Raw genomic sequence first — 4,903 nt, forward strand, 5'->3', positions numbered from 1 at the left:
TATGAGATGTTTTGATGGGCACGGTGGTTTTACGCTTGTGGCCTTTTTGCTTCCCATGTGCACGTGCGCCCGTGAACTCCGGCACTTTGCCGACGCAATAAAACTGACTGCAAGCCAGCTGCAAAAAACAGCTTGTTTTTTAAGAAAAATGTTGACTAGCAGTTTCACTAAAACTTCCCGGCATATACTGCGTTTTTTTTCCCCTTTGCCTTTGCCGAGACCGCCGTGCACATAGCTTACCACAATAGGAGACATGTGACCCATTAAATCATCGTAGAAAAAATGGCGAAGCTTCCATTAAGTCGAGCAAGGATTGAACCACAGCGAAGATGGAAAATATATTTCTACGTGAGCACTGAAGGACGCACTACAACGCATTCAGTTAGGTTTGAAATTGGTTATGTACATGTTTTGTCGTCGCTTTTCACTTTGGTAGTAGGAGTCATCGTCATATCAATCTATATTGTAGTCTTGATCATGCATGACTGACGGGCCCGGATTGTTTTGTCCAGAGACTTTTCCATTTCTCCCAAAGTGGAACACGTCAGCACGTGCCAGAACCGGCGGCAACCGGGTTTTTGAGCTGGGCGTCTTTAGGGTGAGCTGTCTTGTGCTCCCCCTTTGAGGCACGGACGCACCTGAACTGTTTTCTTTGTATTTTTGCGAGCGCCACGCGCAAGCCTGGACGACGCCGGGCGCTCCTCGTGAGGCGCGTGCTCTCGTGCGCGGTTAAAGGCGGGAGTAACTACGGCCCGGGATTTCCTGATGACGCCGCACACAGTACGGCCAGCAACAACAGCTGCGCTGCTAAAAGAACGTTCTTGTGCATGCTAAAATGGACGTCGTATCAACGTAATTTTCTGCGTTCGGTGGGGGATATAGGCGCGCAAGATTTCTAGAAGCACAAGCATAAAACCGGTGTCGAGGAGGTAACCATGTCATTGAGGTTCCCAACGCGCAACGGTTGCAGATTACAAAACTGTGTGGTTGATGAGCCTAAAAGTACTTGTTCAGACGTACATTTAGATACAACTTACAAAGTTCCGGTTGCAGCCTCTCCGGACCAGTACAACAGTACACCACGACAGTACTCCGCAACACGATAGAATAGCTCTGACCCATCAGCCAAGAGCTGAAGCTGCCCCTTAATTCTACCCCTTAAGTTTCGTATATGAGATATATATATGAGAATAAAAGCGTTTATTAACGGGGCGAACTTGTGCTGGCAAACACTGGCGATCCACAAGCAAGCTACAGCAAGCGAGCTTGGACTTCTTTCTCCTCCGTCCACCAGTCAGCACATACCCATTACTCGAAACAGCCTCATTAGCCGGTCGGGGATTGCTCCCACAATAATAAAGTCGCGGCATTGCTCCACCCTCCAAGTTGGCATCGGCCCGATGCCAGGGGAGCAAAACGCAAGATAGGCACGTTGATGTTCAGTGGTGGGCGAGAGTAAGGGCACGTAAGCTCGCATAGCATCATGCTTCGAGTTCGCAAGACCGGGTGTAGTACGGCTTTATGCGTACCACATGGACAGCTTCTGGATCGGACCTCCGTCGTGAAGAACGGGCTGTTGTGTCCTCGGGTATGACCTCTTAGGTAACGTCGGACAGACAGCGAAGAACACGGTAAGGCCCAAAGTATCGCCGAAGCAGCTTCTCCGAAAGTACTCTGCGGCGAATCGGCGTCCACACCCACACAAGGTCGCCTGGTCGATAGTCGACGTTACGGTGTCCCTTGTTGTATTTCTCGGCGTCGATTTCTTGTTGATGTCGAATGCGGACGCGTGCTAGCTGTCGTGCTTCCTCCGCCCATTGGGTAAAAGCCTCGGCATCAGTGCTGGTCACGTCTGTTGAATCGACAGGCAACATTCAATGTAAGGTTGTCGTTAGAGAGCGTCCGTAAACAAGTTCAAACGGTGCATATCGCGTTGTTTCTTGCATAGCAGTGTTGTAGGCAAACGTTGCGTAGGGAAGAATTTCGTCCCAGTTTTTGTCCTGCAGGTCTACCTACATGGATAGCATGTCAGTTAGGGTTCTATTAAGGCGTTCGGTGAGGCCGTTGGTTTGAGGGTGGTAGGCAGTGCATTTCCGGTGAGTGCTATTGGTTAGCTTGAAGACGTCCTCTGGGAAGGTGGCAGTAAAAGCGGTGCCCCTGTCTGTTATAATAATCGTCGGCGCGCCGTGGCGTAGAACAATGTCTTCAACGAAGAATTTGGCGACTTCAAAAGCGGTGCCGTTGGGAAGGGCCTTGGTCTCGGCATAACGCGTCAAGTAATCGTTAGCTACTACGATCCACTTGTTCCCCGACGCCGAAGTTGGAAAAAGCCCAAGGAGATCCATCCCAACCTGACGGAACGCCGCGTCGGGAGGATCCACTGGATGAAGGAATCCCGCTGGCCTGACGGAAGGTTTCCTGCGGCGCTGGCAATCCCGGCAAGTCCTGACGTAGTGTCGTACTGGTCGAAGAAGGTTGGGCCAGTAATACCGTTCATGAATCCGAGCGAAGGTGCGACTAACACCTAGGTGCCCGGCGGAAGGCTCGTCATGACAGGCTCGTAAAATTTTGCTTCTCAGAGCAGATGGCACTACCAGAAGAAATGTCTCCTTGCTGCCGTAGCTTCGTTTGTAGAGCACGTTGTTTCGCAGGGAATACGAAGCCAAACCTCGTAGAAAGAAGCGTGGCGGTGTACTGTTTTCGCCGCGAAGGTGCTCAATCAGTGCCCGTAGGTCTGCGTCCCGTTGCTAAAGGGCCATGTCCGCAGTATGGACGGCCCCGAGGAACGGGAAATCCTCTTCCGTTTCATGTGCCTCATTCAGCATTGGCGCCCGCGACAAACAGTCGGCATCACTGTGCTTCTTTCCAGATTTATACACGACCGTTACGTCGTACTCCTGCAGCCGTAGGCTCCATCGAGCAAGTCTACCGGAGGGGTCCTTGAGGCTGGCAAGCCAACACAACGAATGGTGGTCGCTTACGGCTCTGAAGGGCCTTCCATACAAATATGGCCGAAATTTAGTTATAGCCCATATCACGGCAAGACACTCTTTTTCTGTCGCCGAATAGTTGCGTTCAGCTTTAGACAGTGTGCGACTGGCGTAGGCTATAACTTTCTCGGCACCCTGCTGCCACTGAACCAAGATAGCTCCGATTCCGACGTTACTGGCGTCAGTTTTGATTTCTGTGTCGCTATTTTCATCGAAGTGTGCCAAGATTGGGGCCGTTTGCAGGCGGCTACGCAGTTCATGAAATGCCACTTTCTGCGCTTCCGTCCAAACAAAGGGTACGTCTTCTCATGTGAGGCGCGTGAGTGGCTCCGCAATTCTAGAGAACCCTTCGACAAAGCGTCTGTAATAGGCACAGAGACCTAGGAATCGTCGGACAGCTTTTTTGTCGGTTGGTACTGGAAAAGAACTCACGGCCGCTGTTTTTTCCGGATCTGGGCGGACGCCTTGAGCACTAACCATGTGTCCAAGAAATTTCAGCTCCTGGAACCCAAGGTGGCATTTTTGAGGCTTAATAGTAAGCTCGGCAGAGCGGATTGCTTCCAAAACGCCTCGCAGTCGTGTTAGATGTTATTCGAAAGAACTAGAAAACACGACTACATCGTCCAAGTAAACAAGGCAAGTCTGCCATTTCAATCCAGCGAGTACAGTATCCATCATACGCTGGAACGTTGCAGGGGCAGAACAGAGGCCAAATGGGAGGACTTTAAATTTGTATAGGCCATCGGGTGTAATGAATGCTGTTTTCTCACGGTCCCTTTAATCAACTTCTATTTGCCAATAACCAAATTTTAAGTCCAGAGACGAGAAGAATTTAGCGTTAAACAAACGGTCCAACGTATCATCTATTCGGGGAAGTGGATAAACATCGCGTTGAGTGATACTGTTCAGTTTGCGACACTCTACGCAAAAGCGAAGCGTGTTGTCCTTTTTCTTTACGAGTACAACTGGGGAGGCCCACGAACTTTTGGATGGTTGGATAACGTCGTCGGCGAGCATCTCTTTGACCTGCGTTTTTATGGCCTCCCTCTCTTTAGGCGACACGTGGTAGGGTTGTTGACGCATCGGTCTAGTGGATTCATCAGTCGCGATGCGATGCTTCGCGATGGGAGTACGGCGCACTTTGGAAGACGTGGCGAAACAGTCGGCGAAGTCATGCACTAACCGTTTTAGGGCTTCTTTCTGAGCGGTCGGGAGGTCGTTGTTTATTTCAACTGGTATGTCGGTGTAACTTGTGAGCGAATCAAGAGACAGCATCCTGAGCACGCCCACGTGCGTAACGTCAGAGACTTCCTCAATGAATGCGATTGTAGTGCCTTTCGCAAGATGTCGACGTTCGCTGGAAAAATTGGTGACCAAAAATTGAGTGCATCCGGTGTGCAAGTTGACAAATCCTCTAGCTAAATAAATACCCCTATCCAGCAATAACTGAACGTTTCCTTCAGCGATGCCTTCACAATCCGCGAATTTGTCATTTTTGACCATTACAAAAAAGCTAGAACGGGCAGGCAGTGTGACGTCGTCGTCATTAATGCGTAGTGCTCCGTCGCGCTTGTCTTCGATGTTGCTTGCTATGGCTCCCTTTGTCGAGAAGCTAATTTTCGATTTTTGCAGGTCGATAACTGCCCCATTTGTCTGCAGAAAGTCCATGTCGAAAATTAAGTCCCTCGAGCAACCAGGGAGCACAATAAAGTCGTTAACGTAGGTGAAACCGTGAATTTTTATGCACGCAGTACACCTACCCACTGGGGTGATCAGATTGTTTGCAGCAGTGCGAACTTGCAGGCCAGTCTAGGGTGTGATGACTTTCTTTAGCGTAGAAGCCAGAGTTTCACTGATGACTGAACGATCAGCACCGGTATCGGCCAATGCAGTCGTCTACAGCCGTCGATATC

Source organism: Haemaphysalis longicornis, unplaced genomic scaffold (genome assembly GCF_048455015.1).
Source record: "Haemaphysalis longicornis isolate Haplotype H1 unplaced genomic scaffold, Haemaphysalis longicornis Haplotype H1 scaffold_10, whole genome shotgun sequence".
In the NCBI taxonomy this organism is placed as follows: domain Eukaryota; kingdom Metazoa; phylum Arthropoda; class Arachnida; order Ixodida; family Ixodidae; genus Haemaphysalis; species Haemaphysalis longicornis.